This window comes from Lolium rigidum, chromosome 6 (genome assembly GCF_022539505.1).
Source record: "Lolium rigidum isolate FL_2022 chromosome 6, APGP_CSIRO_Lrig_0.1, whole genome shotgun sequence".
NCBI lineage: Eukaryota > Viridiplantae > Streptophyta > Magnoliopsida > Poales > Poaceae > Lolium > Lolium rigidum.
The window spans coordinates 147,062,937-147,073,746 of NC_061513.1; positions in this window are offsets into that span (position 1 = coordinate 147,062,937).

Consider the following 10,810-nt stretch of genomic DNA (forward strand, 5'->3'; position numbering starts at 1 on the left):
TGGTTATAGCCGGCGTTGCCATCCATGAAGCTCAACACCTTGTGGCCGGCAGCTGCATTGATCAGTGTTTCTGCCACAGGCATCGGATACTCGTCCTTCGGAGTGGCTCTGTTGAGATCTCGGAAATCGATGGCCACACGCCATCGGCCGTCCTTCTTCTCTACAGGAACGATACTGGAGATCCACTCAGCATACCTGCATGGCCTGATGAACCCGGCGGCCAGCATTTTCTCAATTTCTTTCTTGACTTCTTCTAGAATTTCGGCCCTCATCTGACGTGCTCGTTGCTGGAACGGCCGAAATCCTTTCTTAAGGGGGAGCCGATGCTCAATGATGCTCCTGTCTAACCCAGGCATCTCTGTGTAGTCCCATGCAAAGCAATGCGGGTATTCTTTCAATAGAGCAATCATCGACTCTCGAGCTGTGGATCTAACTTCTTGCTGATAAAAGTTGGTCGCGGCTTATCCCCGGGGCCGATGTCGACTTCCTCTAGCTCATCAGCCGAGGTGAACCCATACCCTAGCTTTCCGTCACCTGTGAGGTCGACGCCAAATACTGGGAGAGCCGGTGGTGCGGATAATACGGTCCGATCGCTGGAATCGGCCTCCATCTTGATCATCACCAGGATCTTGTGGCAGTGTCGGGGCCGATCGCGTGGACCAGCTCCCTCTTCATCCTTGCTATGAGAGCAGCTGCCCTCGTCACTACCCTTACCAGGGCGGTACCCAAGTTCTACCATGTTGATGTTGAACAAGTGTCCTGGCTGGCACCTCCCAGGGTACATATCTTCCGCCATGTTGGCGGCGTATGCCGGTGAACTCGGCACTTCCGGTGCTGCCAATGCGCATGGCAACGGTGGACGGGACTGGAGCGGCACCTCTCCTTGATGGGTCCCGAGAGCTGGTCCTGACAGAGGGTACTGATGGCTCATGATTCCCTGGATCACGCGCAGAGCGACACGCTCCAAAGTGTTCACCAGGCTCTCAGAGTGGCGGTGCAGCGAATGAGCCACCATGAAGTTGACCTCCTGACGCAGCGACTTGGTGCGTTCTTCTGACGGGGCGGACAGGTCCACTCCATCGAGTGCGCCTTCAGGTGAGAACTCCTTCCACCTGATGCCATGGGACCGGGTTCTGTGGAAGGAGCCGATGAGGTCGGCTTCGAGGACTGCCTTCATCTCGTCATGCTTCTTTTTGAGCTCGTCAGTCAGATCCTCGTACTTGACCGGAGTGCTTTCCGCCATCTCGGATGTAGATGGCGATGCGGTGGATGTCGAAGAGCGTCCCACCGGGCGTGCCAGAATTTCTTGCGGTCAGAAACCCACCGGCGGGCAGCGACTGGCAACACCGTAGAGCCGGGAACAACTAGGGCTGCGGCTGGCCCCAGTCCCTCAGAGCGACGGCCCGCAAAGCCTTCTGGTCACACGTCCGATGTTGTCGCAAGGGCGTGGCACCTGACCTATACCCGGTCGGGAAGGTGTTGGATGATGCCTCGCTTAGTTTCTGCATGGCATACACGTAAACGTTAAATACGAGCCTCGATCGGCTCTCGGGTTGTCCCGTGAATCGGCTCAAAGAGCCGATCCACCAATGATTCGTACGAGGTGCACGAATATATGGTGGTCCTGCTTGATCAAGATAAAGCTAAAGCGATCTACGATGATTTAGGGTTTTCACCGCATAATCGGATCATCCTACTCACGATTGGGCCTCGCGCTCGCGTACGGTGATCGTAAGCCGATCCTAGACAGGGCCTAAAAACCAACACGAGGTTGATCCCGGAACATCCTGTCTAGGGCTAGCAAACTACACCCTACACGCCGCTGGATCCTCCAACCCTTTGTAAGGCCTAACTATTGCGGATGTTAAACTAATCCTTGAAGAACAAGGAGCAACCGTAACGGATCGGATCTACTAAACAATGATCAAGCGGGGTGCTGCCCCTACACCTAAGATAGGTGTAAGGGCGGCTAGATGTATAAGGGTTGCACTACGACAGCATATGATACGAAGAACAATGCTAACCCTAACACATCTAAGATAACTACGTTGCTCGCCATCAAAAAGGCTTCAGGCACGAGCAACGCATGAACAACGTAAATAAGCTTATGCTGCCTAGATCGCAAGATGCGATCTAGGCAGCATGGTGCTTACCGGAGAAACCCTCGAGACGAAGGAGTTGGCGATGCGCCGAGATTTGTTTGTGTTGAACGTTGGTTGTTGTTTATTCAATAAACCCTAGATACATATTTATAGTCCGGGGGGACTTTCTAATTCAGGCGTGCACCTAACCGTGCACGGGTCAAACTCTATCTTCTACTCTAAGATACGACCTACTATATTACAGATACACGGGCATGCTAGCCCAAACTTTGCATATAAGGCCGATTCACGTATTTCTTCCGTATATAATCTTTAAGCTCATCTTGATCGCGGCCCACCTCTGACCTGGTCAAATTCCGGTGATAACAGAACCCCAAGAGGAAGGTATGATGCGCACAACAGCAAGTTTTCCCTCAGAAAGAAACCAAGGTTTATCGAACCAGGAGGAGCCAAGAAGCACGTTGAAGGTTGATGGCGGCGGGATGTAGTGCGGCGCAACACCAGGGATTCCGGCGCCAACGTGGAACCTGCACAACACAATCCAAAGTACTTTGCCCCAACGAAACAGTGAGGTTGTCAATCTCACCGGCTTGCTGTAACAAAGGATTAACCGTATTGTGTGGAAGATGATTGTTTGCAGAGAAAACGAGTAAAACAAGTATTGCAGCAGATTTGTATTTCGAGTATTAAAGAATGGACCGGGGTCCACAGTTCACTAGAGGTGTCTCTCCCATAAGATAAAAGCATGTTGGGTGAACAAATTACAGTCGGGCAATTGAGAAATAGAGAGAGCATAACAATGCACATACATGTCATGATAAGTACAGTGAGATTTAATTGGGCATTACGACAAAGTACATAGACCACCATCCAACTGCATCTATGCCTAAAAAGTCCACCTTCGAGTTATCATCCGAACCCCTTCCAGTATTAAGTTGCAAAGCAACAGACAATTGCATTAAGTATGGTGTGTAATGTAATCAACAACTACATCCTTAGACATAGCATCAATGTTTTATCCCTAGTGGCAACGAGCACAACACAACGTTAGAACTTTCTCGTCACTGTCCCGGTGTCAATGCGAGCATGAACCCACTATCGAGCATAAATACTCCCTCTTGGAGTTAAGAGCAAAAACTTGGCCAGAGCCTCTACTAATAACGGAGAGCATGCAAGATCATAAACAACACATATGTAATAACTTGATAATTAACATAACATGGTATTCTCTATCCATCGGATCCCGACAAACACAACATAGAGTATTACGGATAGATGATCTTGATCATGTTAGGCAGCTCACAAGATCCAACAATGAAGCACAATGAGGAGAAGACAACCATCTAGCTACTGCTATGGACCCATAGTCCAGGGGTGAACTACTCACTCATCACTCCGGAGGCGACCATGGTGGTGTAGAGTCCTCCGGGAGATGAATCCCCTCTCCGGCAGGGTACCGGAGGAGATCTCCAGAATCCCCCGAGATGGGATTGGCGGCGGCGGCGTCTCTGGAAGGTTTTCCGTATCGTGGTTCTTCGCATCAGGGGTTTCGCGATGGAGGCTTTAAGTAGGCGGAAGGGCAACGTGGGGGGCCACACGAGGGCCCCACACCACAGGTCGGCGTGGCCAAGGCCTGGGCCGCGCCGCCCTATGGTGGAGGCCCCTCGTGGCCCCACTTCGACTCCTCTTCGGTCTTCCGGAAGCTTCGTGGCAAAATAGGACCCTGGGTCTTGATTTCGTCCAATTCCGAGAATATTTCGTTACTAGGATTTCTGAAACCAAAAATAGCAGAAAACAGCAACTGGCTCTTCGGCATCTTGTTAATAGGTTAGTTCCAGAAAATGCACGAATATGACATAAAGTGTGCATAAAAATGTAGGTATCATCAATAATATGGCATGGAACATAAGAAATTATCGATACGTCGGAGACGTATCAGAATCCCCAAGCTTAGTTCTGCTCGTCTCGAGCAGGTAAAACGATAACAAAGATAATTTCTGAAGTGACATGCCATCATAACCTTGATCATACTATTTGTAAACATATGTAATGAATGCAGCGATCAAAACAATGGTAATCACATGAGTAAACAAATGAATCATAAAGCAAAGACTTTTCATGAATAGTACTTCAAGACAAGCATCAATAAGTCTTGCATAAGAGTTAACTCATAAAGCAATAAATCAAAGTAAAGGCATTGAAGCAACACAAAGGAAGATTAAGTTTCAGCGGTTGCTTTCAACTTGTAACATGTATATCTCATGGATAATTGTCAACATAGAGTAATATAACAAGTGCAATATGCAAGTATGTAAGAATCAATGCACAGTTCACACAAGTGTTTGCTTCTTGAGGTGGAGAGAGATAGGTGAACTGACTCAACATAAAAGTAAAAAGAATGGTCCTTCAAAGAGGAAGGCATCGATTGCTATATTTGTGCTAGAGCTTTTATTTTGAAAACATGAAACAATTTTGTCAACGGTAGTAATAAAGCATATGAGTTATGAAAATTATATCTTACAAGTTGAAAGCCTCATGCATAGTATACTAATAGTGCCCGCACCTTGTCCTAATTAACTTGGACTACCGGATCATCGCAATACACATGTTTTAACCAAGTGTCACAATGGGGTACCTCCATGCCGCCTGTACAAAGGTCTAAGGAGAAAGCTCTTTAATGCATCCATGGTAATCACATGGTTTTAACCAAGTGTCGCATTTTGGATTTCTCGCTTTTGATTATTCTCAACTTAGACATCCATACCGGGACAACATGGACAACAGATAATGGACTCCTCTTTAATGCATAAGCATGTGGCAACAATTATTATTCTCATATGAGATTGAGGATATATGTCCAAAACTGAAACTTCCACCATGAATCATGGCTTTAGTTAGCGGCCCAATGTTCTTCTCTAACAATATGCATGCTCCAACCATAAAGGTGGTAGATCTCTCTTACTTCGGACAAGACGGACATGCATAGCAACTCACATGATATTCAACAAAGAGTAGTTGATGGCGTCCCCGAAACATGGTTATCGCACAACAAGCAACTTAATAAGAGATAAAGTGCATAAGTACATATTCAATACCACAATAGTTTTTAAGCTATTTGTCCCATGAGCTATATATTGCAAAGGTGAATGATGGAATTTTAAAGGTAGCACTCAAGCAATTTACTTTGGAATGGCGGATAAATACCATGTAGTAGGTAGGTATGGTGGACACAAATGGCATAGTGGTTGGCTCAAGGATTTTGGATGCATGAGAAGTATTCCCTCTCGATACAAGGTTTACGCTAGCAAGGTTATTTGAAACAAACACAAGGGTGAATGGTGCAGCAAAACTCACATAAAAGACATATTGTAAACATTATAAGATTCTACACCGTCTTCCTTGTTGTTCAAAACTCAATACTAGATATTATCTAGACTCTAGAGAAACCAAATATGCAAACCAAATTAGCAAGCTCTAAGTGTTTCTTCATTAATAGGTGCAAAGTATATGATGCAAGAGCTTAAACATGAGCACAACAATTGCCAAGTATCAAATTATCCAAGACATTTTAGAGTTACTACATGTAGTATTTTCCAATTCCAACCATATAACAATTTAACGAAGAAGAAACTTCGCCATGAATACTATGAGTAGAGCCTAAGGACATACTTGTCCATATGCTACAGTGGAGCGTGTCTCGCTCCCACAAAGTGAATGCTAGGATCCATTTGATTCAAACAAAACAAAAACAAAAACAAACCGACGCTCCAAGCAAAGTGCATAAGATGTGACGGAATAAAAATATAGTTTCAGGGGAGGAACCTGATAATGTTGTCGATGAAGAAGGGGATGCCTTGGGCATCCCCAAGCTTAGACGCTTGAGTCTTCTTAGAATATGCAGGGGTGAACCACCGGGGCATCCCCAAGCTTAGAGCTTTCACTCTCCTTGATCATATTGCATCATACTCCTCTCTTGATCCTTGAAAACTTCCTCCACACCAAACTCGAAACAACTCATTAGAGGGTTAGTGCACAATAAAAATTAACATGTTCAGAGGTGACACAATCATTCTTAACACTTCTGGACATTGCATAAAGCTACTTGGACATTAATGGATCAAAGAAATTCATCCAACATAGCAAAAGAGGCAATGCAAAATAAAAGGCAGAATCCGTCAAAACAGAACAGTCCGTAAAGATGGATTTTATTAGGGCACCAGACTTGCTCAAATGAAAATGCCCAAATTTAATGAAAGTTGCGTACATATCTGAGGATCACTCACGTAAATTGGCTTAATTTTCTGAGTTACCTACGAGAAAATTAGACCCAGATTCGTGACAGCAAAGAAATGCTGTTTCTGCGCAGTAATCCAAATCTAGTATTTACTTTACTATCAAAGACTTTACTTGGCACAACAAAACTCAAAACTAAGATAAGGAGAGGTTGCTACAGTAGTAAACAACTTCCAAGACTCAAATATAATAACAAAAATATTGTAGTAAAAACATTGGTTGTCTCCCATAAGCGCTTTTCTTTAACGCCTTTCAGCTAGGCGCAGAAAGTGTGTATCAAGTAACATCAAGAGATGAAGCATCAACATCATAATTTGTTCTAATAATAGAATCATAAGGTAACTTCATTCTCTTTCTTGGGAAGTGTTCCATACCTTTCTTGAGAGGAAATTGATATTTAATATTACCTTCCTTCATATCAATAGTAGCACCAACGGTTCGAAGAAAAGGTCTTCCCAATATAATGGGGCAAGATGCATTGCATTCAATATCCAAGACAAAAAAATCAACGGGGACAAGGTTATTGTTAACCATAATATGAACATTATCAACTTTCCCCAAAGGTTTCTTTTTAGCATTATCGGCGAGATTAACATCTAGATAACGAGTTTTTCAATGGTGGCAAGTCAAGCATATCATAGACTTTTTTAGGCATAACAGAAATACTTGCACCAAGATCACATAAAGCATTACAATCAAAATCTTTGACTCTCATTTTAATGATGGGCTCCCAACCATCCTCTAGCTTTCTAGGAATAGAAGTTTCAAGTTTTAGTTTTTCTTCTCTAGCTTTTATGAGAGCATTTGTAATATGTTTTGTGAAAGCCAAGTTTACAGACGCTAGCATTGGGACTTTTAGCAAGTTTTTGTAAGAACTTTATAACTTCAGAGATGTGGCAATCATCAAAATCTAAATCATTACAATCTAAAGCAATGGGATTATCATCCCCAAGGTTGGAAAAAATTTCAGCAGTTTTATCACAGGCGGTTTCAGCGGTTTTAGCAGTTTCGGGTAATTTTGCGCGCTTTGCACTAGGAGTAGAAACATTGCCAACACCAATTATTTTACCATTAATAGTAGGAGGTGCAGCAACATGTGAATCATTAGCATTGCTAGTGGTGGTAATAGTCCAAACTTTAGCTACATTTTTCTCTTTAGCTAGTTTTTCATTTTCTTCTCTATCCCACCTAGCACGCAGTTCAGCCATTAATCTTATATTCTCATTAATTCTAACTTGGATGGCATTTGCTGTAGTAACAATTTTATTTTCAATATCCCTATTAGGCATAACTTTTGATTTCAAAAGATCAACATCGAAGGCAAGACTATCAACTCTAGAAGCAAGAATATCAATTTTATTGAGCTTTTCCTCAACAGATTTGTTAAAGGCGGTTTGTGTACTAATAAATTCTTTAAGCATGGCTTCAAGTCAGGGGGTGTATTCCTATTATTGTTGTAAGAATTCCCATAAGAATTAGCATAACCGTTACCATTATTATAAGGATATGGCCTATAGTTATTACTAGAATTGTTCCGATAAGCATTGTTGTTGAGATTATTATTTTTAATGAAGTTTACATCAACATGTTCTTCTTGGGCAACCAATGAAGCTAACGGAACATTATTAGGATCAACATTAGTCCTATCATTCACAAGCATAGACATAATAGCATCAACCTTATCATTCAAGGAAGAGGATTCTTCAACGGAATTTACCTTCTTACCTTGTGGAGCTCTTTCCGTGTGCCATTCAGAGTAATTAACCATCATATTATCAAGAAGCTTTGTTGCTTCACCAAGAGTGATGGACATAAAGGTACCTCCAGCAGCTGAATCCAATAAATTCCGCGAAGAAAAATTTAGTCCTACATAGAAGGTTTGGATGATCATCCAAGTAGTCGATCCATGGGTTGGGCAATTTTTAACCAAAGATTTCATTCTTTCCCAAGCTTGAGCAACATGTTCATTATCCAATTGTTTAAAATTCATTATGCTACTCCTCAGAGATATAATTTTAGCAGGGGGATAATATCTACCAATAAAAGCATCCTTGAATTTAGTCCATGAATCAATACTATTCTTAGGCAGCGATAGCATCCAATCTTTAGCTCTTCCTCTTAATGAGAAAGGAAACAATTTAATTTTATAATGTCACCATCTACATCTTTATACTTTTGCATTTCACACAATTCAACAAAATTATTGAGATGGGCAGCAGACATCATCGGAACTAACACCGAGAAAATTGCTCTCGCATAACAAGATTCGATAAAGCGGGTTTAATTTCAAAGAATTCTGTCTGTAGTAGCAGGTGGAGCAATAGGTGTGCATAGGAAATCATTATTATTTGTGCTAGTGAAGTCACACAACTTAGTATTTTCAGGGGTGGCCATTTTAGCAGTAGTAAATAAAGCAAACTAGATAAAGTAAATGCAAGTAACTAATTTTTTTGTGTTTTTGATATAGCAAACAAGACAGTAAATAAAGTAAAACTAGCAACTAATTTTTTTGTGTTTTGATATAAGTGCAGCAAACAAAGTAGTAAATAAAATAAAGCAAGACAAAAACAAAGTAAAGAGATTGAGAAGTGGAGACTCCCCTTGCGGCGTGTCTTGATCTCCCGGCAACGGCGCCGGAAAATATGCTTGATGGCGTGTATTTCACACGTTCGTTGGGAACCCCAAGAGGAAGGTATGATGCGCACGGCAGCAAGTTTTCCCTCGAGAAAGAAACCAAGGTTTATCGAACCAGGAGGAGCCAAGAAGCACGTTGAAGGTTGATGGCGGCGGGATGTAGTGCGGCGCAACACCAGGGATTCCGGCGCCAACGTGGAACCTGCACAACACAATCCAAAGTACTTTGCCCCAACGAAACAGTGAGGTTGTCAATCTCACCGGCTTGTTGTAACAAAGGATTAACCGTATTGTGTGGAAGATGATTGTTTGCAGAGAAAACAAGTAAAACAAGTATTGCGGCAGATTTGTATTTCGAGTATTAAAGAATGGACCGGGGTCCACGGTTCACTAGAGGTGTCTCTCCCATAAGATAAAAGCATGTTGGGTGAACAAATTACGGTCGGGCAATTGACGAATAGAGAGAGCATAACAATGCACATACATGTCATGATAAGTACGAGTGAGATTTAATTGGGCATTACGACAAAGTACATAGACTGCCATCCAAGCTGCATCTATGCCTAAAAAGTCCACCTTCGGGTTATCATCCGAACCCCTTCCGGTATTAAGTTGCAAAGCAACGAGACAATTGCATTAAGTATGGTGCGTAATGTAATCAATAACTACATCCTTAGACATAGCATCAATGTTTTATCCCTAGTGGCAACGGCACAACACAACCTTAGAACTTTACGTCACTTGTCCCAGGTGTCAATGCGGGCATGAACCCACTATCGAGCATAAATACTCCCTCTTGGAGTTAAGAGCAAAAACTTGGCCGAGCCTCTACTAATAACGGAGAGCATGCCGGATCATAAACAACACATATGTAATAACTTGATAATTAACATAACATGGTATTCTCTATCCATCGGATCCCGACAAACACAACATAGAGTATTACGGATAGATGATCTTGATCATGTTAGGCAGCTCACAAGATCCAACAATGAAGCACAATGAGGAGAAGACAACCATCTAGCTACTGCTATGGACCCATAGTCCAGGGTTGAACTACTCACTCATCACTCCGGAGGCGACCATGGCGGTGTAGAGTCCTCCGGGAGATGAATCCCCTCTCCGACAGGGTGCCGGAGGAGATCTCCAGAATCCCCCGAGATGGGATTGGCGGCGGCGGCGTCTCTGGAAGGTTTTCCGTATCGTGGTTCTTCGCACCAGGGGTTTCGCGACGGAGGCTTTAAGTAGGCGGAAGGGCAACGTGGGGGGCCACATTAGGGCTCCACACCACAGGTCGGCGCGGCCTGGGCCGCGCCGCCCTATGGTGGCGGCCCCTCGTGGCCCCACTTCGACTCCTCTTCGGTCTTCCGGAAGCTTCGTGGCAAAATAGGACCCTGGGTCTTGATTTCGTCCAATTCCGAGAATATTTCGTTACTAGGATTTCTGAAACCAAAAACAGCAGAAAACAGCAGCTGGCTCTTCGGCATCTTGTTAATAGGTTAGTTCCAGAAAATGCACGAATATGACATAAAGTGTGCATAAAACATGTAGGTATCATCAATAATATGGCATGGAACATAAGAAATTATCGATACGTCGGAGACGTATCAGAGCTTCATTTGATGAGGACCAGATGAACCATGTGATGTAGCTCGGCTTTGACGCTATTGTTGTCTCAGCTTGTCAAACGATGTGTTGGAGGGTATTTTCAAGAAGATATCCTAGAGGTTAGCGCGATTATACTCCCGGGTTAGACCAAGTTAGTAAGTCTTCTGGTAGAG